The sequence below is a fragment of the Phoenix dactylifera genome, chromosome 9, assembly GCF_051530095.1.
Source record: "Phoenix dactylifera cultivar Ajwa chromosome 9, Ajwa_hap1_PhDact_Kaust_v1.1, whole genome shotgun sequence".
Taxonomy (NCBI): domain Eukaryota; kingdom Viridiplantae; phylum Streptophyta; class Magnoliopsida; order Arecales; family Arecaceae; genus Phoenix; species Phoenix dactylifera.
The window spans coordinates 14,747,000-14,761,892 of NC_143198.1; the positions used below are offsets into that span (position 1 = coordinate 14,747,000).

General features: G+C 40.2%; 1 long non-coding RNA gene across 2 annotated transcripts; it reads right to left on the reverse strand.

Moving 5' to 3' along the window:
- Positions 1 to 862: 862 nt before the first annotated feature.
- Positions 863 to 3,945, reverse strand: LOC149752851 (uncharacterized). Of its 2 annotated transcripts, none has more exons than XR_016396432.1 (4): positions 3,368 to 3,945; positions 2,267 to 3,283; positions 2,072 to 2,187; positions 863 to 1,026 (listed from the first exon to the last, which is right to left on the reverse strand). It is a non-coding gene; the product is annotated as an uncharacterized LOC149752851 (long non-coding RNA). The 2 variants fall into 2 exon arrangements; XR_016396433.1 differs by having other exon boundaries at positions 2,263 to 3,283.
- Positions 3,946 to 14,893: the final 10,948 nt, after the last annotated feature.

Below are 14,893 nucleotides of genomic sequence, written 5' to 3' on the forward strand. Positions count from 1 at the left end.
TGAATAATTTTCAGCCATACTTGGATCAACTAATTTCAGCTTCCGCCTTACAGAAATAAAGAAAGTTATAAACAAGTCCTATAAATATATAAAGCTCTGCATCCCAATCAGCAGTAAAGGATATCTGGCTCTAAGCATAGCATATGGTAAAGAGGACACCATGTGGAAAACAATGGAGAAGCCAACTGGCTGACAGAAATTCAGACCTATAGATTCTAGGTAGTTGTAATTCCTAGCAAATCTCATGATAGCCTGAAGACAAAATAAGAGGACCCAAAGGAACATATTGCCTTGTGTATTTGCTAAAAAACTTCCTGGAATACCTGCAAGGCTATCAAGATCATTGCAAACAATCCTTAAAGATTTATATAAAACATAAGATTTATATAAAACATTCTAGAGATTGAAAGATCATCCCCCTCCTTTCGAGAAACAGAGCATAATAAATTTATGAAGATAGAAATCAGACAGAGGTTCCAATGCTTGTCCACATCATTCATGGAGGCATCCTGTTTCAAAAGAGCAAATAAGAAGACCTGAAGGTAAAGCAAAATTAATTTCCAAGAGCCTGCTGCCATAACTGGCTTGATACTATGATCACAAAGGACCTTATACATTTCCAATATAAGGATGGTTGTACCCATCAGCTTGAAGGATGGCCGCGAATGGAGGATCCAGAACATCCCCATGAGTCCACACAACATTCCCTCGCAGAACATGACTTGCCAAAACTAAAGACATCTGACTTAAGGGAAATACTCCCAATTCATAGAAACAAATGTTAAACCTGTATACAAATTTGTAAAACAAAGTTTTCCAGCACAGCAAACACACAACCTATTATCACATCACAAAAGTCACATCACAAACAAAATTTTTTTATTAATTACTAATCATATTATCATATTTGATTACATTGTACTTTAAAAATATTAAAAACATACATATCAAACTCCTAAATAAACAGTCTACGATGTATCAAGGGTCGACGGCATCATCATCTCTACAAGTAGAAGTATCAGCAACCTACAAGAAAAAAAAAAATTTAGAAATTAAGAATACAAAAATCAAAATCTAGATAGTTATAATACATGTGTGCAAGTCCCTCCTCGTCCCCCCAACAAAAACATGCACACACACATTTGAAAAAATAAATAAAGAACTAAAGAGAAGGTAGTTATGCATCAATATTGCAAGCCCTGGCCCATTCCTAAACCTTTAGCTACTCTATCAAATAGAAGCGATCGAGTGTAGCTAGAAAGACCACTTTATCATGAGAAGATATACTAGGTCCACGATCAAGCAGAGAGCCATTACAAGAAAAGCTCTCATAGGATTAGATCGCATATTTTCAGGATTGTTAGAAGTCATAGGATTATATCACATTGTTCAGTAGAGTTTGTTTACTTGTAACTATATAAAGCTCGCACAACATCCGAAGCAAACAGGTCTTCATCCAGCATCATAAATTGATGCACGATGGAGATCAAATAATTTGAAGCTTTCAGCTACAATCACCCAATATGTTATGGTACAAATTATACATGCCCTATATCTATGTATAGACTAGAAATACAAAATACGACGGTTTTATCATATCAATTTCACTTTTTTAAACTTCTCCCTTTGAGTCCACATTACAACAATGAATTAGTTTTAGACATTTTTCATGTTTATATTTTACTTTTCTTCGAAAAACCCAAGTTCTTCAAATTAAAATGGTACATTTTAGAAGGCAATGGGTATTATACGGGGGATGGCTAACCATACAAGCAAGGATGACTGGAAAAAAAAAAGAATGCTCAATAACTCCTTAACAATTTTTTTGCAAGGACACAAGAAAAGCTAGGAAGCAATCAAATCCAAAAAATCAGCTTGACAGGCAGATATTTTGGTACATGGGCAATCAAACAGGGAACCTAAACAAGAAACCAAGAATGGAGGTCTCTCAATGAAAAATGATTTCTGTGAAAATCTAGAAAATAGTAACTCGTGTGCAAAACTTTACAACATATTGACCTATAAATATTGCTTGCTGTGCTTCTAAGAGCCGCGTTAAAGTCCAATGTACCTGCTTAATTTCTGGTGGAGCAGGAATTTCAGGAGCCAAATCTTCCCGTTCCTCTGGATCATTGCCCACAGCCTCATCATCGTCAGTGAAATTTTCTTCATGCTCCCAGTCATCACCTAAAGGGGGAAAATTCAATAATAAGAAATCCTTGGCTCCTGATTTCCAAAAGCACTAGAAAAGCAGATTATTACATACAATCTGACCACAAGACTTTTTATATACCTCCTTGCTGCATCATGAGGAAGAAATATTCAGAAATCAGAATAAATATAAACTCTATTTATTGATTAACAACAAATGTTAATAATACTTAATATACAACCATGTGAAGTAAGTGGCAAAATAGGGTGGTAATCGACAATGCTAGAGCATGCCATGCTAGGAAACTAATCATTTTCAGGTCATGATATTGAGAATACATGTTTCATAGGAAAAAAAACATGTGCACAGAAACTAAAAGATGAAACCTAATGTAATAACTTCCACCCTCATGATTATTTCCCACATGTTTTTCTGGTCATTATTATCTCCAACAAATTCATTGATGGCCTGAGTGTCTAACATAGGAGAGCTTCAATCCATTCTACAATTCAAAGAAGTGACACATATTAAAATTGCTGACATCTTGAGCAATCTGCATAACCCACCACATGCCTGGTCCATAGGCCCAACTTTTATTGTTCTAACACTACATGCAACCATTATAAAAAATTGAATAGCAGGACCTCATACCAGGAAATGACGTATGGATATTGTATGATAATGTTAATAGTGGACTCAGTAAGGCTTAGTCTCAAAAAGGAAGGTAAAGTTGAGATTTCAGATCGGAGCTTCAAGAAAACAGCGCTGATATAAATCCCCAAATCTTAAAACTTCTAATTACAGAAAAGAAAAACATGATTAAGCATAGAGAACTCCTCCATCAACCAGCACTGCCTCTCCCTTCAAGGTTTTGCATAGAGAACTCCTCCATCAACCAGATACTTTTGTCTTCGCCACCGTCCCAGTTCTGTTCCATGTAACAGAAACTCTGCTTCGACCCAATGGTGTTATTCTTGGAATCGAGCACTTTCTTGACGCCTTTCGTGGCCTTCCATCGTCCCAGGCCTGCGCGCCGAGATGCACGGCTGGTTTCGCTTGCGCCGGAACGCTTCCGAGGGTTAGAAGTGAAGAAGAACCACTCATAGTCCTTGTTTGCCATGGGATATTCTACTGAAAGAAACCAAGAAAACCCAAAGAAAGGATTAGAAACCCTAAATCAAGAAAGAAGACAATGGGGAAGCGCAAGAAAATTACAGGCCAGGTCCTGGGGGCGGCTTCCATAGACGTCACCCTCCACGATAACGTCGCAGGGAAGAGGCCATCGAAGTAGCTTGTTCTTGAGGTAGGCGACGAGGAGAATCTCGTCGGTCGGTCTGAACAAGTAGCCCGGCGGCAGCATTGTCGTCCCAGCAACCTTTCTTGGACTCTCAAGATTCTCAGACGAAAATCAGAGGATTGAGGAGCAAAAGATCGCACGAGAGTTTGAGCCAGAGAGGGAGAAGGATCAGGCGAGGAGGAACGACTGACGTCCCAAGTATATATAAGGCACGGAGAGGCAGTGAGTACCCCGTGGTACTGGCCCGCCTTGCTCATTGGCACGATGTCTCCCGGCCTGTAAGCGAGCGAGATCGAGAGCAGAGACGAGATCCAGAAGAAGAAGAGGCAACGAACTGGAAAAACTCTTCGATCGCCGGCCATGGCCAAGACTCGGACCCGAGCTTTTGGGGGGAGGAAAAGGAGGGAGGAGGGAGGAGGTCGCTCGGCGCCGGAGAGGAAGGTGAAGGACGGGACAAGGGTCGGCTAGCTCTATTAGGGCTTGGTCGATCGAGGATAGAGGGAGAAGGGGGACGGGTTGTGATGATATTTAGTTTTCAACGACGCGTATAAGCGTCGTCATATTCCAACTCTACCAACCGCCGGAATTACCCGGCGCTTTTTACAAGCGTCGGCTATTTTGGGCGGTAGTTCGGAAATTGCCGACGCTTGGAACAAGCGTCGGCAAAAAAGCGTCGTTAAAAATTATATTTCCTGTAGTGGTGCGATCTATACATCCTAGTATTATTGCTAACAAAAAAATGATAAAAATGCTGCATTAATATTATATTTTTGTAGGGTGCAGGTGATCGTAAATCAAAGTTAAATTTTGCATTGGGTTCAAAAAAATGCATCACTATAGGTGACCAGCCAACCGCATGGGACGACCCCAGTTGCACACTAAAAGGAGGTCAAGTTCAGCGGTCCACTTCGTCGCAGCTTCATTTTTCCTTCCCAGCATCTCGTGCGACCCAGCTTCTTCTGCATCTTAGCCCAAGCACCAGCAGCCCGTCTTCTCTGCTTGTGAAGCCATCTTGCACCCGAGTTCCAGCCACATCAGCTCCTAGGTGTTCCAACCAATCCCAAGCATTCAAGCCCAGCCGGTCAGCATCCCATGAAGCATTCCTTCCGAACCAGTCCACCCAGCATCCACGAGCCTCCCAGATTCCGCTTCTCCCGCGAGTGATCCTCCACGTCCCGGAACAACAGCAAATCCCAGGATTCATGATCATCCCAGCGCATGTGATCAGCTCCATCTCAAGCTCATCCGCGTGCAGCCCAGCATCCCGTGAAGCTTCCGAGTCCATCCTCCCACGCGTCCCAAGCTTCACTGCGTCCGAAGATCCCGGCATCTCCCGATTCCAACGTCCGCGTCCACACTTCTTCCTCCCAGCCGTCCGCGTGCAAATCTTCCGCGAAGATCCCGCATCCACAGCACAAATCCAGCTTCCGTCTTCCTCGCAGCCTCCCAGATTCGCAATCATCCGAGTTCATCCATCCGTGTCCGCCCGCTTCTTCCGCCTCTCAGCCTCTCCGCGTCCGGGATACTCGGTAGCCAGCATGAGAGGAGCATCCCGTGTGATCAGGGGGTCCATCGAGAGATATAAAGGGCTCTCGGTTGGCAAACGAAGGGGGGGAGCTCTCATTTGAAAACAAAGAAAAAAAAACAGAGAAAGAGAGAAACAGGGGAGCCCCGTTTCCGAAAATAAAAAGAAAAAAAAAAGGGAGAGGAACAGGGGAGTTCCTTTTATGTTTATGGCCGGCTAATTTCTTAGGGAGGGAGATGGATGAACCTTTGATGTATTGCTCTTTGAAGTAAACTCTAAACTTTTGCCTTGAATGAATTATATTTACTGATATGTTTTTGATCCATGCATAGTTATTTCGTAGATAGTTCTTAAATGGATTATGATTATTGATATATGGATTGCTTTAGTATTTGATTCGTTGTAGACGTAGAAAGCACGACGAATGCTTAGAAATTGAGTTCATATGTTCATGAAATATATACCATGATTAGATCTATCCTACATTAAATCTTAAATCAAGAACCATAGAGTTTATTCCTTGGATGCAATATCATCAAGGGGGATTCCAGATCCCTACCATTTTTATTTCATTGAATTGTGTTTATTATTCTCTGCATTTTAATTTCTGAAAATCAAAACATAATTTTAATCCACAAATTTATTGAATTAATTAATCTAAAATTATATTAAATAATCTCATATACATTTCGTTCCCTGAGGATTCGACCTCGGACTTCCAAGAATTTACTACTTGTGCGATTCTCCTGCACTTGGGAGAATAATTTTATTTTTGCATCAAGTTTTTGGCGCCGTTGCCGGAGAACGGCTGATTTATTAGTATAATTTTAGATTTAATCAGTATCTTAGTATTTAGTTTTTTTTTCTTTCAAAAAAAAAAAACTTTATTGCCATTTTTTTATTCCCTGCACAGTCTGCATCAAACTCTGATATCTGAGTAATCCACCGTCTGATTGCACTCCAATTTCGTCGGCTGCTGTAGGACACATGTTTCTTTCATCTGAATGGTCTGATTGATATTCTGATACTTTGATGACCATTAAATTAATATAAACTTTGCTGCTGTCTGCTTTGAATTTTCTGTGTTTAATTTTTTTTGTTTAGAATCAGAATTTTATTATCATCAAATCTCATTAACCCTTGTTGCTACTTGAAAATTGATAAGAACTTTAAGAAAAGATCAAGGGTAGTCTTAAAAAAAACAAAAAAAAACAAAAAAAAAACAAACAAATAAATAAACTCTGAAATTTTGTATGCTAGGTTGGAATAGGGACAACACTGGACGTCTGAGTCGACAACCTTTTGATAATTCCTTAGGACACATCCTTGAAATTCCTTCGCAGTATCTCACACCTTGTGAGATGGTAAATTTTCCTGATGATGTAGGAAGTCACCATGGTGATGAAGGTAGACCCCCAGTTATGACACTTCGACAATATTTACATCCCACTAGGACTAGTCAACCTTCATGCATGATTATTCCTGAAAATGTTGAACACTTTGAAATCAAACCAGGGGCAGTTGAAATTGAAAATCCACAGGATGGCACAATTTTTAAAGTAAATGGACAAAGATTAGAACCTTTTCTTGAGAATTTTGCAGATGAAAATGACTCCTTTCCCTTGGAGGAGCCTTCATATGACTGAGCATGACGGCCAAGGTATGTGTATATTAGTTAGAATTATTTTTTTTCTTTTATTTCTAGTTTTCTTCTTATTTTGTAGGTCTTCTTTTCTGGAAATCAACAGCTCAAGGTATTCTTCTTCTCTCTATTATTTTCTCTATTGTCTCTCATATATAGTTTTCTTGCATCTTTTACATTGAGGACAATGCAATGTTTAAGTTGGGGGGAGGAAAATATTTTGATAAAAAAAAAAAAAAACTTGTTTTTGCATTTGATTTATTACTTTCTTTTCTGAGCAAATGCACATGTATTTTCATATTGAGTTTGTGCAACTATTAAGGCAAGGAACACATGCATACTATGATTGATCAGAGACCTATTATTAGATCCCCACACGTGCACATAATGATAATAGGAAGGCCTCAGGAGTTCATATTTATTAACTGCATTTTTGTTAGCCTTATCCATAAAAGAAGTATGAGTGTCCTTGTTCGTACCATAAGGTTCAGGATTTGGTTTTCACATAAAGATAGAGGTTGAATATCCCGACTAGATTACTTAGGTGCCTTATGATCCGACTTTGGTTGACCTATAGTCACGATGCAGTCACATATATAATAAAAATATTTATATGGTTCAGTCTACCATTTCTTTTCTTGCATAATTATTATTAAAAAAAAAAAAACTTATGATGACAAGTCTGGCCTCGTGGCGTAGTCTGGTTCGAGTAATTAAGTCTGAGGGGTGTTTCACCTAATGTCTTGAGCCAACTGGATCGGGGGTCATTGATTGAAAGCTCGCTACATGGACCTTACTAGAGCCTAATGGGGTTGGATAGCTGTAGTAGTCATTTGTATTAAAAAAAAAAATGAAATAAAAATAAGCATGAATGAGTTGGTTAGGCTGAACCTAGTGACATGTGGTAATGGCTGGTTTGACTCCATTTTATTGGACCTCCGTGTACCCAGGTTGTTTAGTTGAGATTGATAACTCTTTCTTTACATGCGAACCATTCTTGATAGATTTAGACAACATGTGATATTCTGAAAATTTGATGGATCAAGTTCTAATAAATTGTAGAAACACTTGTGAACTTGAGTAATACACCTAAAACTCAGGCGGTGCCCTGTTGTGGTGGAGGTATTAGTACTCTGAGAAAGTCATGCGGTTTGATGCACACTACACTTTTATATTTCCTTGCTTTGACAGTTGCCATGCTTGAAAATATATATCAATTAATTACATGTGTATTAGCTTAAGATTTATTTCATATTTTTTTAGAATCTCATGTCATATAATTCATGATGTTTGTGGGTAACATCCCTGAAAATCCTCACGAGACAACACTCGTCCACTAGGGTAACCTAGGGGTTTAACGGCTTGTTGCACGTGCTAAGTGCAATCGTGATTCCTACGAAAGTGAGTACTTATCTTAATTTTATGCAATTAGTTCTAATAAAACATCATAGGTTAGACCACACCTTTTGCACTCTCATTTTAGTATTTGCTCGTTAATTGCTAGAGACTAGCAATAAGCTAGTTGGGGGGTGTGATGAGAGCACAAAAGTGCGATCTATACATCCCTTAAATTAGTATTATTGCTAACAAAAAAATGATAAAAATGCTGCATTAATATTATATTTTTGTAGGGTGCAGGTGATCGTAAATCAAAGTTAAATTTCGCATTGGGTTCAAAAAAATGCATCACTATAGGTGACCAGCCAACCGCATGGGACGACCCCAGTTGCACACTAAAAGGAGGTCAAGTTCAGCGGTCCACTTCGTCGCAGCTTCATTTTCCCTTCCCAGCATCTCGTGCGACCCAGCTTCTTCTGCATCTTAGCCCAAGCACCAGCAGCCCGTCTTCTCCGCTTGTGAAGCCATCTTGCACCCGAGTTCCAGCCACATCAGCTCCTAGGTGTTCCAACCAATCCCAAGCGTTCAAGCCCAGCCGGTCAGCATCCCATGAAGCATTCCTTCCGAACCAGTCCACCCAGCATCCACGAGCCTCCCAGATTCCGCTTCTCCCGCGAGTGATCTTCCACGTCCCGGAACAACAGCAAATCCTAGGATTCATGATCATCCCAGCGCATGTGATCAGCTCCATCTCAAGCTCATCCGCGTGCAGCCCAGCATCCCGTGAAGCTTCCGAGTCCATCCTCCCACGCGTCCCAAGCTTCACCGCGTCCGAAGATCCCGGCATCTCCTGATTCCAACGTCCGCGTCCACACTTCTTCCTCCCAGCCGTCCACGTGCAAATCTTCCGCGAAGATCCCGCATCCACAGCACAAATCCAGCTTCCGTCTTCCTCGCAGCCTCCCGGATTCGCAATCATCCGAGTTCATCCATCCGTGTCCGCCCGCTTCTTCCGCCTCTCAGCCTCTCCGCGTCCGGGATACTCGGTAGCCAGCATGAGAGGAGCATCCCGTGTGATCAGGGGGTCCATCGAGAGATATAAAGGGCTCTCGGTTGGCAAACGAAGGGGGGGAGCTCTCATTTGAAAACAAAGAAAAAAAAAACAGAGAAAGAGAGAAACAGGGGAGCCCCTGTTTCCGAAAATAAAAAGAAAAAAAAAGGGAGAGGAACAGGGGAGTTCCTTTTATGTTTATGGCCGGCTAATTTCTTAGGGAGGGAGATGGATGAACCTTTGATGTATTGCTCTTTGAAGTAAACTCTAAACTTTTGCCTTGAATGAATTATATTTACTGATATGTTTTTGATCCATGCATAGTTATTTCGTAGATAGTTCTTAAATGGATTATGATTATTGATATATGGATTGTTTTAGTATTTGATTCGTCGTAGACGTAGAAAGCACGACGAATGCTTAGAAATTGAGTTCATATGTTCATGAAACATATACCATGATTAGATCTATCCTACATTAAATCTTAAATCAAGAACCATAGAGTTTATTCCTTGGATGCAATATCATCAAGGGGGATTCCAGATCCCTACCATTTTTATTTCATTGAATTGTGTTTATTATTCTCTGCATTTTAATTTCTGAAAATCAAAACATAATTTTAATCCACAAATTTATTGAATTAATTAATCTAAAATTATATTAAATAATCTCATATACATTTCGTTCCCTGAGGATTCGACCTCGGACTCCCGAGAATTTACTACTTGTGCGATTCTCCTGCACTTGGGAGAACAATTTTATTTTTGCATCAAGTTTTTGGCGCCGTTGCCGGGGACCATCAGCCGTATCCACCAAACTTCAACCACATCATCCCCTGTTTCTCCGTGTTCATTCCGAACCAACCTATCCTCTTCTGTCAGATTGACCCCAGCAAACTTCTTGACCAACGATTCCTTCATCCACGGATAAGTCTTCAACACCGAACTGATTGCAAAGATTATCTCTCAGATTATCTTTCTAGAATGGAGCCAAATCCTCTGCATAATTCACGGGATCCCATCCTCTTCCAGCGTAATTTCATGGAATCTCCCAACATCCCATCTCTCCCACGCTTGTTCCAACCGTCCGAGATCCTCTCAACATTCATGATCCCATGTTCTCGCCAGCAGGAAGATAAGCTTCAGCAGACGCGGATAGAATGAAATCATCCACCGCGTCCAAGGATCAAGGGATAGAAGTCATCTGTTCATCTTTATCCATGATTCGAAACAGGGGAGGAAAGAGGGAGTTGCAGCCTATAAAAAGGCCTAGCATGAACCGAGATGGCCATTCCTCCTCTCCCCCACCAGGGGGCATTCCCTCTCCACCACCGGGGGGCATTCCCTCTTCCCCCACCGGGGGCTGCTCCCATCATCACTTCTCAGAGGCGGAATCCCACATAGTTCACCAGGAGAAGAAGAAGCTTGGGTTCACAGGCCGAATCCCATAGAGCCAGGAGAGAGAAACCTTTTGGGTATTTTGGGAATATTTCCCAAAGGAAGAAATAAAGAAGGAAGGATCTGCTGCTGCTTTGCTGCTGCCGCCGTCCACCACTGCATGGAAGCCTGAGCTCTTCTCTAGGGCTGAATGCAGCCCTAACAAAGGGACACGGATTTTATATTTTATTTTATATCCTTGGGGTTGTATGAACTTATTGTTTTTAATGGATATCTTCTTTTGAATCATATTTAATTTTTGTGATTTTAAGTATGATATTCGTACAACTGTTCTTCATGATCACTAGGTAAATATAAGATAGTCCATGCTTAAGGAAGATGTGGTGTGCTACCGCATTAGTTTAGGGTAGACATTGCATGCCAACTGAAGATGGATTATGCCTAAATTACTTTTGTGAATTTTTATTTAAATGCTTATTAGGCTTGTAGCCAATTTGCATGTTAATCCAAGAACGAAATAAAATATAAATAATCCTTGTTCCGATATTAGTGGTGAATTCCTTGCCCTAGATTCTCCTAAATTGATATCCCTTTAATTGCATTTTTTTTTATTAAATTGCTTAGTTTAATAGTCTTCACAAATTCATCCTTTTAAATATTTTTTTTAAGAAAATAACTATACCCCAATCCCTGTGGATCGATACCCGTAATCACTATCCTACTAGATACGTGCTATTGCGTGGTCTTTAAAGTTGACTATCAATTTTTGGCGCCATTGCCGGGGAATGGTAGCATAGTTGTTTTTCTTTTTATTAAATTTTTTTTAAAAAAACAAAATTCAAAAAAAAAATAAAATAAAAATAGTTTCTATTTTTACTTTCTTTATCCCCTTCTTCTCTCTTACTAATTTTTGATTTTTCCTGGTATCATTTGATCAGGAACCGAAGGGGAAGTTTGGAACAATCAGAAAGGTAACGGCTGAAAAAGAAATACTGTAAAGGTTTGCTTTAAAAATTGTTGGGGAAATTCCTCTTGGTAACATCTGAACCTTTCTTATTTAAATTGATTCCCAATTAGCCTGAAATTTTGTGGTGATTGTTTGATTTTAATTTCAGCAAAAGTGTGAATGCATGCTTGATACACATACACCAATTAATCCGCACATAGTAAGTGTTGGAATCCCTCGCACGCCGCAGAAAATTTCAGAAAAATTCTGCGCGCAGCGGAAGACATGCGCGAGATTCAGTTCATCGCATGAACTTATTTTAAAATCATCGTTCGTAGATAGATTAGGATTAAATATTTTTACATAATATTAGGAAGATCAGATCTTCACCTTGTGCGGGTAGATATTCACCGCAATCTGATGATCGTGGTATTTGTTGGAAGGTTCACTTGAAGCCGCACATGCGTCCGGCCTCTACGGGTATCCACACGAGGCAGAGGACCAATCCAAACACCTGAATCTCCCCGGGGTGCTAGCTCCCTTGCAGAGATTTGTTTTGATGGATGATATCCTCTCTTGATCTATCAACTCTTTGATTGATCTTAAGAGGAAGAAGAAGGATGAATCAAAAGAAAAATAAAAAGCCCTTGCAGCCTTTTCTTTTTCTTTTTCTTGGAACCAAAGAAAATGGATGAAAGAAGGGATGCACGCCTCCCTAGTTTTTCCTTGTCTTTCACGGCTGAAACCAAGAGGAATAGGATGCTGTTCACGGCTCCTTGGGAAGGGAAAAATCACATTTCACGGCTGCCCCTTTATCCTCCTTTTTAAAGGCATATGGAGCTCCTACCTTTTAGGAGCTCCATCATTATCCTTTTGTTTTTCCTTGTGGCTGAAACCAAGAAGGGAGAAAGGGGTTTTTGCTGCCGTATTCCCTTGTTGCTTGCGGCTCAAAAACCCAAGGGAAGAGGTGGTTCTTCACGGCTGAAAAAGAGGGAGAGAAAAAAACTAGGGTGCTGCCCCCTTTCTCTCTCTTATATATGGCATGTGGAGCTCCTAAAATTTAGGAGCTCCCATCCTTATCTCTAAGAAAAGAGGAGGGACATACGCCCTTCTTTTCTTCACATATTCAGCCAAAAGGAGGGGCGTAGCCCCTCCCTCTTCTTCCTATTTCACGCACGCCCGCTTAATCCAATTAAGTGGGGTGTGGGGCCATGTACAAGGTGGGTCTAATCCTCTTCCAAAGAGGATTGAGTGCACCCATTTCCTTTTCCCTTTAAATCCTAATCTAATTAGGATTCAATTGAACCATGACTCAATTGAACTCTTCAATCTTAATCCAATTAGGAGTCTTTTAATTAATTAGATTAAAATTAATTAGGAATTAAGAAATTCTAATCTAATTAGGACATATTAAATTTCAGTCCTAATCTAATTAGGACTCTAGAAATCCTACTCCTAGTAGGACTCTAATTTAATTTGAAATCCTAATCTAATTAGGATTCTTAGAATCCTACTCCAAGTAGGACTCGTGTCTAATATGATCAAGTCCAATTAATTAAATCCAATTAATTAAATTAAATTACAATCAAATTGCAATTATTCCTTCTTCAACTCACTAACTCTTAGTGGGTTTACCAATTATCAATCAAATTGATAATTATAAATTATTTGTGATTCCAAATCACAATTCAACCATCGGATCGGTCAATACCTCTAATATGTGTGACCCCATAGGTTCTATTCTGTCTGGTAGTGAGATATATTGCGATCTCTATCACAATATCATTGAAAACTCCTTTCAATGGGTTGGAATAATTCCAACTCAACTCACCGGAGATCATCGGCCATCAAGATGGTCCCCGTGAGTCTCACCATCCACCAGTGACACCTAGCAGTATGTAGTCGCTACCCAGCAGAATAGAATGATGAACCTCTAGGTGCAGTTATCGTGTGATACAATCCTTCTATCATGGATCCCTACAGAACGGAGGTCATGGATAACTCGTCAAACCCCATCGTCTGTCATATGTCAAGATTTATTCGACTTAAGTTCGATAATGGAAAACTCCTTTTCCACTGTACATACTACCCCGGCCGAGGATTTACGAACTCAGTCTCATAAATCACATAGGATCTCTCTTAACCTATCAAGATCGATAGATTCCATCTAGATGCACCCCTACTCCTACAATGAACCTACTGTAGCCAATCTGCACCACAAGAACCCAATTGTCTAGGGCTCATGTTTATGTGCTCGTCAAACTACAGCAACCTCACTGTGAATAGCCGAGGCATCGCAGGTCAAAGGACCAGTCATACAACTGCAGCATCAAGTAAGTCACTGACGAGTGGATAGACATCCAAGTGACTACTTGCTATAGTCACGCTCAGTACCCTTGTTCTCTAACAAGCACTTGCACAATTACTCCAGTGTCGCCACACTGTAGACTCAAGACTCGTCCATCAAAGAAAGCGATCTGTGCACTAATCTCAGCGGATCTATCACCGTCCTCGTGATGATCCATCGATCAGGAGCAATTTAGAAATTAATCACCAATGACACATGCCTCAAATTCTCAACTCTTGAGAATATGCGTCATTATCTTATTAATTTCTTGGATGATTCATGGACACATAAGAACATGAATGAAAAGAATGCCCAACTTAATAAATTCATAATTAGGTCAAGTACAAATTTATGTCTCAGAATAAAATAATGCGTCAGCCAAATTGGCTTCTAGGGCATACTTCTAACAATCTCCCACTTGTACTAAAGCCTATCAGCCATAAACCTAAGCCCCATCTTCTCAAGATGTGCTTCAGTTTTCTGCTGACTTATCTGCTTAGTGAATGGGTCCACCACATTTCCTGTGGAGTCTACTCTCTGATCCTCTACTTATTTCTTTTCTGGGTAGTCGCTTATTTGGTTAAACCGCCGCTCTATGTGCTTCGGCTTCTGGTGAGACCTTGGCTCTTTAGCTAGTGCTATGGTGCCTTTGTTATCGCAGTAGAGTGTTATGGCATCTGATGACATTACACCTAACTCAGCAATGAACTTATTAAACCAGAAGGTTTCCACTGCACCCTTAGATACGGCTAAACATTCAGCTTCTAAGGTAGAATATACAATGATCGGTTGTTTGGAACTCTTCCAATTAACTAAACCACTATTGCACATATTCTGATGTAGACTTTCTATCATCAATATGTGTGCATTCTTCTACCTTCAACTCTGATCTTCTCCTAAAGACCAAGAACATGTCCTTAGTTCTTCCAGCAAGGAAAATCCCAGGAGCGGTCTCAAAATTCTGTTCGTCCTTTCCTGTCTACCTAAAAATATGCTAGACAGATCGTTGTTAGAACCGACGGACAAAGTTTAAATTTAAATTCTACTCTTACCTGTTCTACCCGAAGAATAGTGGTCATAAGAGGTCGATCCACAGAGAGGCGATTGGAGTTGCATAAAAATTAAAATGTTCACTCGGATTCAAAATTGACTTTTGAATGATGGAAGAAAAACATTATTTTGAGGATGTGGAATGATT